At 37.5% G+C, this 17,500-nt stretch overlaps 1 protein-coding gene across 1 annotated transcript in view; it reads right to left on the bottom strand.

Moving 5' to 3' along the window:
* LOC121381743 overlaps nt 1-11,852 on the bottom strand; it is a 308,435-nt gene extending 296,583 nt beyond the window's left edge. The window contains exon 1 of the mRNA XM_041511090.1: nt 11,765-11,852. The gene's annotated coding sequence lies outside the window, so the exon portion shown is untranslated. The remainder of the gene's footprint in view (nt 1-11,764) is intronic.
* Nucleotides 11,853-17,500: the final 5,648 nt, after the last annotated feature.

Raw genomic sequence — 17,500 nt, 5'->3', positions numbered from 1 at the left:
TGACAATATGTACTGATTGAAAGAAATAAGGGATCACACCAACACTTACAGGAGATAGTGACTGCAAGAAAAACACTTATCTATTCACTATTGCGACTGGAAGTTATCTGTGTTACTGTCATCCAGTCTCACATTACTGTCATTCAGTGACTCCCACATTACACCTTCGTACTTTATACAGACATGAGGACGATAATAGTATTCAGTACTATTAGTGTTCCCTTATTTCTTTCTCTGTATATTTTGTATATCATGTAAAAACGTCATTTATTTTTATGGTATTTTAAGTTTTAACATGGAATAGAGTATATTTACGTGTAACATGGAATTAAGTGCCTATGTATTAAAAGTGTAAATACTTGTAGTTAACATCACTAGTTATTTAAAATACAGTTGGTTTGACAGACTAATGTTATTACACTCGGTATAGTAATGGAAATCAAATCTTTGTGGAGCTGACTGAAAGCAATGACAAATTAGTGAAAAACTAAAATTAAAAGTTCCTTTCTTGTGGTGTCCATAATTGATATGCCTCTAAAAGTTGTTTATGTGTGTTAAATAATACTGATGACATTTTTAAATCTAACTTTTATTCCAGATTATAAATTGTATGCTTGCATTTGGATTGTTAAAATATTATTTAGTTTTTTAATATTATTACTTTTGTATGGATATTAAATAATGATAACGGAAAATTGCCCCTGTATTAAAAACAGTTTCCCTTTCTTTTTGGGGGTTCTGCCTTCATATTTTAGACTATAACTGTGTGTGCCATAATTCATTTTACAAAACCCCAAGTGAGTTTCACTGGGTGTTTATTTTCATAAATGTTCAGTCCATTTCGTATACTGAACCAAAAGAAGACTCTGTTGCGGTGGTGGTAGGGTTGGGGGTGTGGGGCCATAATCCACATGAAAAAACAATTCTTTATTTGTATAAATGCGGACAAAAAGTACATTATCGTCGTCAAGTGCAGGTAATCAGGTTGAGTAATGAATTTACCTGTCGCGTATTTCTTTATTTCTCTCTCCCTCTACTCCTCCTCCCTTTCCCATCCCCTCTCTTTCTCCCCCCCCCCCCCCCTCTCTCTCTCTCTCTCTCTCTCTCTCTCTCTCTCTCTCTCTCTCTCTCTGCACACACGCCTGTATAAGAATCACCACGCATTTTTACATGGGGGAGGGGGGCGAGACGTAACCCAGTGGTAAAGTGCTCGCGCGGTCGCTTTGGAATCGATCCCTGTCAATAGACCCATTGGGCTATTTCTCGCTCCAGCCAGTGCACCACGACTGGTATATTAAAGGTTGTAATATGTGCTATCCTGTCTATGGGATGGTGCATATAAAAGATCCCTTGCTGCTAATCGAAAAGAGTAGCCCGTGAAGTGACGACAGCGGGTTTCCTCCCACAATATCTTTGTGGTCCTTAACCATATGTCCGACGCCATATAACCGTAAATAAAATGTGTTGAGTGCGTCATTAATAAAACAGTTCCTTCCTTCCTTTTACATGGGTTACGTTAAAAATAATACTGTCAGTAGAATGATTGAAATACAAAGAGAAAAGTTTTAAGGCCAGCTCATTTTGCCCGAATGTCTGCTTCGTTTTTACCCGAATTCGAAGATTGCCCCCCCTTCCCCTAGACGCTTATGGTTAGTGTTCGACCTATTTTCCAGTTATCTCCCTCTATATCTGCAGTTCTATATTTTATTAGTATGCTGGATGTTATATCTTGGTCCCATATTTTTAAAAATTTATTTGGCAAGACTATTTGCCTATATTTTATTATTATTTGTTTTTAATTTGCACCCCTTCCTAAATATATACTGCACTTTTAATGACTTAATAACAGGATTTTTTTTTTCTTCTTATAACTATGTATTTAATTTTATTTATTTTCATTATTATTTTTGCATTATTATAATTTTATTATTATTTTTAATTTTAATTAAATTAAATTTTTAATTTAATTTAATTTAATTTAATTTAATTTAAAATTTATTTATAAATAAATGTATTTATATTTTTCATTTATTTATAAATATTAAACAACACACTGTTCTTTTTGTTTACAAAAGTACATTGTAAGCGCAACATTCGGTTCCAGAATGCCATGCGCGGCAAGGAGTTCCCCCAATCTAAAAATAACGCCGCCGGATAGCTATTCGCGACGTCATTAAAGCTACTGTCACACCTTGCCGGATAGCGTTAACGGGCGTCCGACGGAGCGAAAGAAAATTATCCGGTGGTGAAAGTCGTCTCCGTTGCTGCTCGAGGCACTTGAAACGGAAGAACACCCGGTATTTAGCGGATAAAACGCTCAATCACCGGACAAGTACAGGACAATTACCGGCCACTGTAACAGACATTACTGTACGAGTAACGGACAAGATCCGGTCAAAACGAAAGCGGAACGCATGAGAAACTGACAAAACGTTCTTCGAACGTATTTGTACAGGTCACGTGACGGACAAAACGAGTATAAATAGTCCACCTGTTCTCTTTACAATTTTTTGCTCCTTCAAAATTCCATAGCACCACTACCCACCCACCCGCCTGTTACCGACTACGGTCGGGCTGATGGTGCTCCCTTGCATCTGCCAGTGTAGGCGGTCCCTCCTCCTTCCCATCCCCACCTTTCCTGTCCTGGACAGAGGAGCCAGCCAAGAGCGGCTCTTGTGCCCAGGATAGGCGTGCGCTACAACAGCTTGCTCTGAATGTGCACATAAAGCCCTATGACCTGACCTGACCTGACTTGACCCGAACACAGGGCGCACATATCATCAGGCTCCAGTTGGCTCAACACCTCTCTCCAAGATGACCAAGGGGAAGTCCGTGAAGGCTGGGAAGTCTTGCTGCCTATTAAATGAGCAGGAAGAAGGCCAAGTCCTGGAATGGGTTGTGGAGCATCCCTGCCTTTGGAATTCGAAGCACAAGGACTACAAAAACAAGGCCAGGAAGGAATGCGTCTGGGAAGACAAGGCTAATGAGCTGGGCTATGATGGTAAATTTAAATTAATATTTTCAGTAAATTTTATTTATTGTCTTCATAATTGTAATTCTAAGCTTTCTGAGGGATTCCCCTGGGAAAATGACATCACCGAACATCAACGAATGCTAACTGACAAGTACAGGACGAGGAACACACGAGTTCCGAACAAAACGCATGCCCAGCGCACAACAACCGTACAACCGGCGGACGCCTTTGCCCGGTGGAGTCCGTTCCAAGTTTTGTGCATGCCCAAAACTTTCCGCCGGACTGAACAGACCTCGCCGAACCTTGCCTGACAAGGAACGCATTAGCCGAACGACAAACGGACAGGAAACGCATGTGAACGGAGAAGAACGGATTGAAAATTTTGCTCTCTGTCGGACGTCCGTTAACGCTATCCGGCAAGGTGTGACAGTAGCTTTACGTTTATGCATACCAAAAAGCGAATAACTTTAAACGCGATTATCAATCCGCGTTTAGCCGCTATCCGCGTTTAGTTTTATCCGCTCCTGATGCATACGGCCCCAGATTACGTGCAATCCTTACCTCTAGTTTCCTCCCACAATCGAACAGCAATAAGGTAATTCTTCGATTTCATATTAAATAGATGACAATAACATTCCACAGAGTACGTTCACGGATGAAGTGGGACACATTTACGTTGCTAAGCAAATCTTAACTGCTTATGTTCATGACGTCATAGAATCGTCACCTTTGACCCCACCAGCATAGTTTCATTATTAACGACAGCGTGTTGAGGGAGGGCGAGCGTTCAGGAACAATTTGACTATTGTGCTCTATATCCTATGATATTAAATTAACTTTAGGTAACAAAAACCGGTCTAGCGAGCGATACCGTGATAGCTCGTCTTCCTCAACATACCTCTGGGGTATATATTCAGGCGGCCGAACGCTCGTGATCGATCGCTAGACTGGTTTTTAATTGTGCTTGACGGTAAATGAATGTGAATGTAATGGATACGATGGATATCAGTCAAATTGGTCCCATTCCCAATTTTGGTTTTCTCATAAAATAAGAAAAGAAATATAAGAAAGAAATATTACAGCGCGCGTGGTTTAGTATGTGTGTTATTGGCGGATTCAGTGTGTATGTGTGTGTGCGCGCGCTATTGGCGGATTTAGTGTGTGTGTGTGTGTGTGTTTGTGTGTGGTTGCGTATGTTTGTTATTGGCAGATTTAGTGTATGTGTGTGTGTGCGCGTGTGTGTGTGTGTGTGTGCGTGTGTGTGTGAGCGCTATTGGCGGATTCAGTGTGTGTGTGTGTGTGTGGTTGCGTATGTGGTATTGGCGGATCCAGTGTATGTGTGTGTGTGGTTGCGTATGTGTTATTGGCAGATACAGTGTGTGTGAATGTGAATATATGTCCATGTGTGTGTGTGTGTGCGTGTGCGCGCGTGTGCATGGGCAAATGCGTTATTAACTAACACTAGCATTATCAAGACCTTTATAGCATCTACATAGGCGTACAATTACTAGTTAAATGATTTAATTTTTAAAAACTTATTATTCCAGAATCAAACACCTATGCAAATATATACGTTTATTTTTCAGAGCGAAAATATCTTCCTAACATAAAAAAACAAAATATATAAAAGACCCAATGTTGATAGTATTACGTTGTTTATTTGCCGTTGGCGGTAACATGGGTTTTTTTTCCAAACAGCACCTAGTATGTCGCTGACCGTTTTATGGGCTGGAAAACAGGATCATAAATGCTGGAAATGTTTTTATTTCATTTTGCATAATATTAGACATAATAATTAAGTAAATAAATGGTTACGGTGCTACACCATCTCTATATAACGCATCATCCAGAATTGTTTGCTGGCGGGTCTACGCATAACTACGTGGATGAAACTTGTCTATTAGCTGTGAATGTACTTTAAAAGAAGTACCAAAACGTTTGTTGTGTTTTGTTCGTCGTGAGCAGGGGGACCAAGCCCTCTAGTCCCCCTGGATCCGCGCTTTATACATGTATATTACTAAGTAAACTAGTCTCAACACACGTATTGAGATTAATTACTAAAATGGTCTGTGGTTGCTGCTTAGCATTGTCTCCTCTACAAACAGATCCTGTATTGATTGGGTATGTCTCACAAGAAAAAAACTAATTTTCTCATTAGTTAATTACGTTTATCTAATTATCCTAATTATACTTCGACGTCAAAAATACAGTCTAATCAATCAGGAACACAAATGAGATATACTGATGCAAAGTAAAAACTTCACATGTGTATATTGTATAAATACCAAACAGACATAATGCATATGGGAATGTTTTCATTTAAACACATATTCTAAACGCATATACTGTAACAAAAGTAGGTTGTTATTATAAAGAGTTGGATGTGTCCAAAATGAGACGTTGCTGATGGTAAAAAGGCGTGGAAACTGGTCGTGAATAGCCGCTGTGCATAAAGATGACAAGCATGCAGACGGTTTCTAATGGCCTGGACAGATATTCAGACTCATTCCTAGAAGGGGCGGTACGTAGCTCAGTGGTACAGCGCTCACTTGATGCGCGGTCGGTCTAGGATCGATCCCCGTTGGTGGGCTCATTGGGCTGTTGATCGTTCAAATCAGAATGAATGAATGAATGTTTAACGACACCCCAGCACGAAAAATGCATCGGCTATTGGGTGTCAAACTATGGTAATTCAAACAAATAAAGATACGATCAACATCAATATAAAAATTCAAATTTTAAACAAAAACACAGTGTAAAGAACCGTGCAAAAACACAAATATCACAGATAGATACTGACTTTTACTCAAAATATATTTGTGCTGTATTGGCCATTCTCAAAGAGAATGTTACACCCCTGCACCACGGTGAGGTTACGTTCCAATCAGTGCACCACAACTGGTGTATCAAAGGTTGTGGTATGTGTTATCCTGCCTGTAGGAAGGTGCATACAAAAGATCCCTTGCTGCTAATCGAAAAGAGTAGCCCATGACGTGGCGACAGCGGGTTTCCTCTCTCAATATCTATGTGGTCCTTAACCATATGTCTCACGCCATATAACCGTAAATAAACTGTGTTGAGTGCGTCGTTAAATAAAAGATTTCCTTCATTCATTCATTCATTCATTCATTCATTCATAGAATCATAAGAAATTCATTCCTTGAACCATAAGCTCATTCCTAGCTCAAGTTGTCGTAATGAAATACATATCCAACCTGATTCCTAGAATCATAAGAATTTCATTCCTTGAACAATAAGACGTTCATTGCCTAGTTGTCATAAACTAAAACGCAAATGACGTAAGCGGAATTGACGGTCTGCAGCATGTGACCTCACTCGGACGATCGGATTCTGCACCAGTTTTCTGCAGGTGTGTCCTAAAGTCGTAAATTGTCTGTCAACAACATCACATTACCCGTGCAACAACCATGTATCATCAATTCAATGCTTTCGTTGAGCATTAAATCGTCCAATCATTGCAACCGAAGATCTAAAACGATATATAGGTCGTTTCAGTACATTTGCACTGGATGTCAGTGGGTACATACACCCCATTGTAGTCACGTGACCCGTGACACGTGCAAGACTACTTGTGATTAAAACGCCAAGAACGTGCGGCCCACTAGTATATTCCCGTTGGAAAGAGCTGTATGATTTAATTTAGACACTGTAATTACTGTATTTAAAAGGAAAGACGACTTCACATGGCATACCTTTCATAGTGTTTATATCTTTAAAATGTGACCTTTCTATTTTGGTTCTATATATTATGTACTTAAAAACTGAATATTTAAATAATGCAACTTGCAAAAATTACAACATTTTTTATAATTATATAATAATCAATTCGTCTCAAGATAAGATTGAAAACGTTTCGGTGGGGAAATTCTTAACGAATTGGCATCAGATAATAAACCGTAAAACCTAGAATTAAAGTTCACCAAAAAAGAAGGAAATTAATAAATAAAAGAATCACCGTTTCAAAGCAGCAACTAAGGTTTAACCAACAATATCATACATTTGTATAAGTTACTATATACAAGCATATCTAACTGTCAAAGGAATTTAAACTAAAGCCACAAATACACGAAACAGATAATTTGGTTATTACTTGTTAAACTAATTTGATTGGAATATAAAATCAATACAACACCTACAAAGACAAACGAGTAAAAGCGAAACGGTCTCCATCAAACACAGTGTTGTCACTGTCGGTCTGTTTGAAGCTCTCACTTGTGTTGGATGGAAATCAAATTATGTATTTCAGTTATTACATTGTTTCTTTTTATCTCGTATCGCTTTTCACATTTTACCGTTTCTAAAACTTTATAAACATTTTTTTTTAAATATAGTATTATTGAACCTGAAGGATCAGATAACCATCCTTGTTTACACCCACATGAATATTGTATTGCCGAAGATATCTACTAATATGTTCGACATATATATGCGTTTTGGTTTTTTCCAAAGTGCAGAAGAATTAGAAATCGATTTCAACGTTTTTTCTTTCCATCACACATAAAAGGAAACCTTGTTTATATCAGTAATGAATTACCAAGGAAAAACATTTTGAAAAGCTTTTCACAGAGCAAATATTTCGATAATCGAACAATGCTGCTGTAGGGGGAATGCTATTTTTTTTATCTGTCTACTGTGAGACTTGAGTGAGGGAAAACTAATTTGGTATTTGCTCACTGAATTATTGTCAAAGAAACATCAGATGTAATATGTGCAGAATTGGTCTCCCATGACAGTTTTACTTGTCAAATTAGTTAAACGGTTTACTGCCTGTAGAAACTTCATTTACAATATCATAGTTATAAATACTAGTATTCAAAAGTTGATTTTGGAGGGGATACACATGTACAACGTCTCGTAACTAATAGTTTTGACTTACATTGTCAATCTTTTCTTGTGATATTTTAAAAGTGGAATATTTGTCCTTAACGTTCCATGACCCTCTCAGAATTCTATAACTTTTTGCCATTTCCATGTCCCACATGAATATTGCGAAGTAGCGTTTTGTTTTCCGGTAATGAAATACATTACCACATGTGTTAAGTAATATATAACAATAACAACTAGCAAAATACGTTATATATTACAAGAGTCGGTGACAAAAATGACACATATTTACATATGTTGTATAATGATTGACTCTTTCGCCATCCAGTCTCATTCCACTACTTACAAGGCATGAAGGAAGGAAGAAAATGTATTTTATTTAACGACGCACTCAACACATTTTATTTACAATTACATGGCGTCGGACATATGGTTAAGGATCACACATATATTGAGAGAGGAAACCCGCTTTCGCCACTTCAATGGCTACTCTTTTCGATTAGCAGTAAAGGATTTTTTTATATGCACCATCCCATAGACAGGATAGTACATACCACGGCCTTTAATACAACAGTTGTGGAGCACTGGCTGGAACGAATCATAGTACAAGGTATGATGGTGTGTATGTAGATTTCTGATATAACCATGATAATCAAAATTCTGGAGACTTGATAGGGGAAATATATAATATGAAAGTAAAAGAGTGAAAAGGTGAAACAAACAAAGAAAGAAAAGGAGAAAAAGAAAGACAGATAAAAAGAAAGATTAAAAAGGAAACAAGAAAGGTAGAAAGAAAGAAAAAAAAGAAAGAATAAAAGAAAGAAGAGTAATAATAGGGCAAATAATAATGTATAGAACAGAAAATTATAAAAGTTTGCTTGATGACAAATTCAATCAAATCTTCTTTTCATTAAATAATGAATTTGCGTCCCGTAGTCTGCTGTTCCCGATGATCATTACATTCTTTACGAAGGCAGCATTTATAGAACATATTTATTTTTTCCTTTCAATTCACCTTTTTTTCATTAATGATTTATATCACTGTATTATTGTTTAATCTGGCCATTTTGTTCTATATATAGTACCTTGTATTAATAATCAGTCAATACATGATCTATACTAGTAAACAAAACAATGTGTTTGTCTAACCGAATATATTCATTTTATTAACGCCAATTGACCGTTTCCCATTGGTCTGCAACCAGAGCATAAAAAAAAACACCATCAAAAGTCTCTGTCAGTAAATGACAGATGTAGTAGAATTTATTTTATATGGAGACGTATTTGTAGCTATTACTGTGTAAGATTCTGTACTGTAGCCTTTATAAAGATAACTCATTAATAATTCTCAATGAAAAAAAAGGTACCACAATCCGCACTCGATGCAAACGTTGCTTTGGGAAGTAGAAACGGTTTTACATCTTTGCTTTTTATAAATATTTTACTGTTAAACAGTTTTGAAACCTAAGTGGCTTGATTGTGCTGCTTTTGTATAAATAATCTAACGGCTTTTGTTAAAGAAGCGTATTCTGTGGCATTTTGTCTGTATAGTTACAATGGTCCACAATCCAGTTATTTTCAAAGTACATCTTATAAGGAATGTTTTATACGACATACCTCGACGTGAAAACAACGAAAAAAAAGTAAAATTGAGAAGAGCGATTAATTGCTCCCATTAACTATTTAAGATATTACCATATTGATACTATATAAATTCACATGCTATTGACGTTGGTCTTCAACTTATCTGTCTGCTATATGCTGATGATACAGCCCTCTTAACAACAACTGCATCTGACCTACAGCATACGTTAAACACCTTTTATGAATATTGCACGACATGGAAACTTAAAATTAATATCACTAAAACGAAGATAATTATTTTTAACGGTACAGCTAAAGACTACAGACATATTTCCAAGATAGGAAACACTGCTTTAGAAAACGTTAAAGAGTATAAATATCTACGAATTACATTTACTAATAAAAATAACTTCCGAATTACAAAGATGAGACTTAAACAACAAGCTACCAAAGCAATTTATTTTGTACTTGCAAAAGCCAAAGAACATTTTCTGTCAGTCGACTGTAAACTTAAAATGTTCGACTCGATGATCCTTCCAGTTTTACTACATGGGTGCGAAATTTGGGGACATGAGAAAACTGATATCTTAAACGCTGTCCAAATACATTTTTTCAGACATATTTTACCAGTAAAAAAATCGACACCACTATTTATGTTATATGGAGAGCTGGGGAGAATGCCTATCGAGCTAACTATATACAGACGAATGGTCTGTTATTGGGCACGAATTGTATCGGAGAAACAATCTAAACTATCTTTCTTATTATATAGAGCAATGTTATTAGGCCATCTTAGCAATAATACCAATTATAACTGGATCACTACAGTAAAAAATATCCTGAATAATTTAGGAATGAGCGATGTCTGGCTTTCCCAATCTTTTGTATCAGTTAAGGTCCTCTCTCAACAAATAAAAAATAGACAATATGACCAATATTTACAAACATGGAGTAACGAAATAGAACTCTCATCGAATACAGATATTACAAAGAACACCTCAGTCTAGAAAAATATTTTACTATTATCCCTGAAAAGATGTGGACAATTATTTTGAAATTCAGATTATCTAATCACTATTTGCCTATTGAAACTGGACGCTGGAATAACATACCTAAGAAAGACAGGCTATGTAACCTATGTGATGAAATAGACATTGGTGACGAATACCTTTATATTTTCGTCTGTAAATATTTTCATGATTCCAGGGTCCAGTTTCTACATCCATATTATTATACACGACCAAATACTTTCAAATTCAAACAACTCATGAACAGTAAACGAATCAGTGTATTAAAGAATTTATGAAAATTAATAAATGTTATTACTAATATCTTTAAACGCTCCCAATGCACCCAAACTAACAGTATTTAAGGATTGTACTGTTTATACTGGAAAATAACTTATTTACTGCATATATTGTCAACCACCATCTTGTCATGTGTATATTGTGAAGTGAATGTGTGTACATATATACATTTGTATTGTAAATCCCAAATTCTTCATGTATATATATATATATATATATGTTCCTTTATATTATGTAGCCCTCCTATGCCGTTGCTGAACGGCCAGAGTGTAAATAAATTCTGTTCTGTTCTGTTCGGAGGCTAAAAATTACTCTCTTTGAACTAGTCTCGGGGGAGTGATGGGAAGCGAGAGTGATAGACCCCCCCCCCCCCCCCTTAATTGCCGAGGTCTGAAACAGTCGTATAATTATGGAGTTAGCTATAATTGTAAAATGATCGCTTCCCCTTTGACGCAAATGGGCAAAATAATGATCGTATTAAAAATGTCTAAGATCCAACCAATGCATTAAGATATCAACCAAAAATGCATCATATCCTGAAAGTTAAAGAAAAACCTCTTTGAAATCCACTTTTTGAAGATGCATGTACATTTATTACCCCAATACCAATACTGTAGGTTCGAGTGCTTTTTTATTATAGCTTGACAATTCACACGTATGTACACAATATAAGATAGCAGTGAAATATAAAAGATAGCATGTTTTGTATGTACAAACATTTATATGTATATAGAAATAACATATATGATATAACATAGTAATAACATTAAGTTTAAAAGGGACAAAGGTTTAGAAATGAAAAGAAAAAGGAAAAAATGGATTTGTGAAAAGGTAATGATTCTGAATGTTATGTTTTTTACGAGAATTTGTGTATTTGTATTTGTTAATTTATAATTAATATTACAAATATATTGCATATTTTCGATCTATTTTTGTTCTTCTTATTGCAGTTGTTTCTAAATGAATGAACTAGTCTTTCGGTTATTCGTTATACTGTCACCCCCATGTTCTATTCTAGAACAAAACGTTCACTGTGAAACTTAAAATTTCTTACCTCAGGTGTATATCGTATATCCTTACATCCGCTGGTAAATCAAGATCTTCTCGTGGCCGTAAAACAATGACAATCTGCGAAGAAGGAAATTAATTCACGTTAGCAGACAGAAATACAGTGGAGACTTCATTAGAAGACACCGCAGTCTGACAACGCGTTAATCTGGCACGAAGCTCACCCGAGGTGGAATCATGATTTGTCAATCTGTTTTCTGGAAATATGAGACTTGTTAACACTAGGTATTAACTTGCCCGACAGCTCTCACATACTTGTTTCCCCCCGTAAGCTCTGGCTATGTCAGCTCTACGTGCAAACCTGTCACTTGGGGTTTTTTTCTTTTTCTTTTTTTCTTCCCTCTCTGATCAGTGCGTCGTTATAGGATTGGGGAAGATGGGGATAAAACTGCCAACAATGATCCTTTTAAATCTGCTTTCGGTTCAGCTGGCTCGTGCCTGCATGTCCAATGATGGGCGGCGTTGTCTAAAATCCATCTACTTTATTACGTTTTATGTACCAGCATTGCGATGCTCGCCACCAATCAATTATACATTAAAAATCAATACGCATTCTCAACGGCATGTTTGTAATGCCTGAGAAAAAAACACAAACATGGCTTCATCCTTTAAGGTTATTATTATTATTATTATTATTATTATTATTATAGAGCGGTGGACTCCCGTACCCAGAGTCCGTGGTTCAAATGCCCTTAGTAGGGGTTGATTTTTCTGTTGTTGTTATTATTATTATTATTGTTATTATTATTATTGTTGTTGTTGTTGTCGTTGTTGTTATTATTATTATTATTTAGAATAATATTATACAGTCCTACCTGATCAAGAAACCTTAAATTTAATCCGCAATTCGTCTTAAGAGCGGTAAGATTTAGCTGTCGTAAGAGCACTCTTATGGTCGGAATTCCTCGGCGTAACCTTGGATTTTCCTGATACAACAATCTATCCAGTGCCACAATCCATCCAGTGCCTGACAACAGGTTTATTAAAATCTGTGGTATGTTCTGACCTGTCTGTGGGAAGTGCATACAAAACATCCCTGGCTGCGCGCATTTCCCCTTCCTATAGAATACATGTGTGACATCTAATTACTGATAATGCATTAATTAATGGGCTCTTGTGAAAAAATTAACAGTCTTAAGAAAGGAAAGGAATGTTTATCCTCAAAAGGTCCAGGCACGTCCTTCCTGTACGGTAACATTGGCAGCGTCAGTGGCTGAGTCTAAAGGCTCATTTAGACTGAAACGGCGAGTGCGTGCGATGCGTACATCTAAAAATGCATGCGGCCAGCCGCAATGAAATAGTCGTATAATGGTGTAAATGCCGAAAAGGAAGGAAGGAAATGGTGTATTTAACGACGCACTCAACACATTTTATTTACGGTTATATGAACATATGGTTAAGGACCACACAGATATTGAGGGAGGAAACCTGCTGTCGCCACTTCATGGGCTATTTTCGATTAGCAGCAAGGGATCTTTTATATGCACCATCCCACAGACAGGATAGCACATAGCACGGCCTTTGATGTACCAGTCGTGGTGCACTGGCTGGAGCGAGAAATAGCCCAATGAGCCCACTAACAGGGATCTATCCCAAAACGACCGCGCATCAAGCTACGTCTCGCCCCTATATGAGCCTTAAGGGCGATGAATATGATAGAGAAACACAAAATAAGTGAGGACAATCTGATAGAGTTGTTTTGATACCCTGCTTGAAAGTAGGAGTGGTCGGAGTAACACGATGTACCATGTGTTTCAGTAAGATGGTTATGGCGTGCAGTTGCAATTAGACCGATAATAGATGCAGGCGGGCGTAGCAAATCAAAGTAAATCAATTATTTAGCCGCTTTATTAGATAGACTATATTTATTACCCTCACAGTACAGCCTGCATTTGCTGCGTTATAATAATATTCCCCCAACTGCGTGTATAATTTCCGATACTGTGATTGCATACTAGTGCAAAAAAAAAAAAAAAAAAAAAAAAAAAAAGAAGAAAGAAAAAGAAAAAGAAAAAGAAAAAAAGAAAAGAAAAAAAAAGAGTAATAAAAAAGAGTCATAGTAAAATGTGTATTGGATATAGCAACCTATGCTGGATTGACGTTTCTGCGTCAGTCGTCTGTAATGGAGAAGAAACCCACTGCCGTCAAATAGGCTACTGCTGTCAATTCGGGAAGGTATGTTTTATATACACTTCTTTCCATAAATGAATTCATACACCACGGCCAATGATATGCCAGTCGCAGGACGAATGGAGGGGGGAGGGGACGAGATTTAGTTGTCGATAGAGCGCTCGCCTGAGGCGCTTATGTTGTAGATATGAATCTCTTTGGGGAATCTTTTGCTTTTCCCCCGTCCCAGTCAGTATTCCACGAAGGTCGTGGTGTGTACTGTCCTGTTTGCAGGAAAGAGCATATAAACGATTTCTTGCTGCTAATGGAATATATAATATATAGCGGGTTTCCTGTGAAGACTAAGCATCAGAATTAACAAATGTTTGACATCCAGTAGCCGATTGTTATTAAATCATTGTGCTTTAGTGGTGCCTTTAAGCAAAGCAATTTACGTTATTAATATTTTGGGGTAGTGTGTTCGATGGAGACAGTCTGCAATGTGTTCACTGACGAGTATGGATCCCACCACGAACAGCACCTCTGGCGAATGATTCAACCACCACTCTTCATTTGCGCATACTGGTTACTAATAGAAAAACGCCACAACTGGTCAAAGGTCGCATGATGTGTTTCCTGTCTGTGGAAAAATGTAGCGTGTTTTCTCTGATGACCACGAGTCAGAATTACCAAATGTTTGACACGCAGTAGCCGATAATTCATTAATCAATGTGCTCTAGTGTTGTTGTTAAACAAAGAAACAAACAAACCAATGGAGAAAAAAAAATAGTAACTGTTCTGCAATGTATCAAACGGTCGAGCGCTCTAGTGGTGTCGGTAAAGAAAAGGAAACAAAGAAACCAATGTAAAGAAAATATAGTAACTGTTCCGCCATGTATCAAAACGGGCGAGTGCTCTAGTGGTGTCGTTAAATAAACCCAAACAAACAAACCAATAGAAAAAAGATACTAATTATTTCGCCATGTATCAAAACGCCGAGTGCTCTAGTGGTGTCGTTAAACAAATAAACCCAAACAAACCGATGGAAACAAAGATTAGTAACTGTTCTGCCTTGTATCAAAACGGGCGAGTGCTCTAGTGGTGTCGTTAAACAAAACAAACAAACAAATGCGGCCGAGTGCGCTAGTGGTGTTGTTAAATAAACCCAAAGAAACCAATGGAAAAAAAGACAGTAACTATTCTGCCATGTATGAAAACGGGCGAGTCTACCTAAATATTCAACCTATTGATTAACCGCCTTACCGGCTTAAGCGTTATCGACGATTAATTGGTTAGAGCCGACGACGAGGCCATCATCCCAGTTAAAGATTCATTAAAGGCAAACTGCAGTTTTACGAAATGGCTAACGAATAACACGCACAGATCATGGTGGTTCAGTTCTCATTTTAGAAGCCTTATCGTGACTGTCGCATCTCTCGGAGGGCGGGACGTAGCCCATTGGTAAAAACGCTGACCTGATGCACTGTCTAAGATCGATCCCCATGGGCTATTTCTCGTTCCATCCAGTGCAACACGACTGGTATATCAAATGTCGTGGTATGTGCTATCCTGTCTGTGGGACGGTAAATATAAAAGATACCTTGCAACAAGATGCTGCTAATGGAAAAATGTATCGGGTTTCCTCTCAAAGACTATATGACAAAATAATCAAATGTTTGACATCCAATAGCCGATGATTAATAAATCAATGTGCTCTAGTGGTGTCGTCAAACAAAACAAACTTCAACAAACTTTTGTCTCGCAATTCTCTAGGCGTCATTGGTTGAAATTGAATTGGTTGAAACACGTTTGTTGTTTTAAAAAATATTTCGGTGAAAAGCTTGACCATAATTTCCATCGTTTAGATGAAAGCTAGGTAATCAAACACTTGAAGCTGTGCAACCGGTGTAGTAGGATATGCTCAAATTTTGTATCATTGTTTTGACGATGATTCATGAGCGTATCACATCACAATTGTCAAAATATTAATTAACACTATCTGAACCACATAAAATTTCTAACAACTACAATAAATTACTCCCCTGCCAATGAAGGAAATGTTTTATTTAACGACGCACTCAATACATTTTATTTACGGTTATATGGCGTCGGACATATGGTTAAGGACTACACAGATACTGAGAGAGGAAACCCGCTGTCGCCATTTCATGGGCTACTATTTTCGATTAACAGCAAGGGATCTTTTATATGCACCATCCCACAGACAGGATAGTCCATACCACAGCCTTTGTTACACCAGTTGTGGAGCACTGGCTTGAACGAGAAATAGCTCAATGGGTCCACCAACGGAGATCGATCCTAGGCCAACCACGCATCAAGCGATCGCTTTACAACTGCCCCTGCCAATAATTACCATTACTGTATGTTTCTCATATATTTTTTTCCAGATAAACAATATTACAAATGTTAATCATGTCATCTATATCTACTTGGCTGAAACCTTATTTCAATCATTATGGAAGATATTTCAAGAGGCATGGGAGGATGTGCGTTCGCAACCTGTTTCTCAGAGGACGTAGTTCGGTGGTAGAGTACTCGTTGTATGGTCGATCGCCTCGGAGGACCTATCGTGTTGTCTCCACCTCCTCAGCAGCGCCCTACGACTTGTATATCAAAGGTCGCGTATGTGTTATCCTATTCATTGGAAAGAGCATTATAAAAAACAACCCTAGAGGTATTCTCAGCTCAGCTAAACTTTGGCTATTGGGTGCCTAATATACTAGTATATGGTTGTTTTGACACTTGGTAGAAAGATGTATATAGAGATATAGAAAGAAAGACCTTCTAACCCATATAGACTACTTTTACCGAAGAAGCAGCGATGGATTGTTTTATATGTACTTCCCCATAGGCAGCACTGTCCAATCAAACACTCAGTTATTTGACTTGTGCTTACATCCATTGAAGGTTCAAACACGACTGTTTGGGGCACATCCTCCTAGGAGAACAGTCCATACTATGGCATTTGATACGTGGGGAGGTAACATTGAGTGGGATCGATCCCGCAAACCCATCGCACCTCAGCCGGGCACTCTACCCACTGACACGTTCTGCGCCTCGGAAATTAAAAACGCCTTCCTTATATTCGGTGGGAGAAGAAACTGGTTTCCTGTCTAATGTTCTAGAAAAAGCGTTGAAATAGCCATGCATTAGACACGTCACAGTGATTGTTGTCAAATGTCATGAGACCTATGTCGTTAAATAAAAAATCATTTCCAGGGCCCCGTTTTACGAAGCAATCTTAGCACTAAGAGATAAAACGAGGCCTCTGTACTTTAAAAATGCTTAATCTATATTCGTGACATTATGTTTAAATACTTGTTAGGTGTTGTCTTCACAATATGTACTTGGTGCTTCGCTAATCCGAGAGTATGTTTGGTACTTACTTCAGTTATGCACTTAAGTACAAGTGTAATGGAAAATAAATTATATTTGCCAAGCAAGACGATTACTGCGTATTATTATTGAATTAATACAATAATCGGCTAGCGGCTTGATGATATCCCAGTTGTAATCACTTTGCTGGACGAAAATAGGTCTCTCATGTTGATCATTATCATCGAAGGTGTCGTAATTTGGTTTCTAATCACAG

Source organism: Gigantopelta aegis, chromosome 9 (genome assembly GCF_016097555.1).
Source record: "Gigantopelta aegis isolate Gae_Host chromosome 9, Gae_host_genome, whole genome shotgun sequence".
Classification (NCBI taxonomy): domain Eukaryota; kingdom Metazoa; phylum Mollusca; class Gastropoda; order Neomphalida; family Peltospiridae; genus Gigantopelta; species Gigantopelta aegis.
The sequence above is the reverse complement of the archived record's forward strand: the minus strand, read 5'-3'. Positions and strand labels throughout refer to the sequence as shown.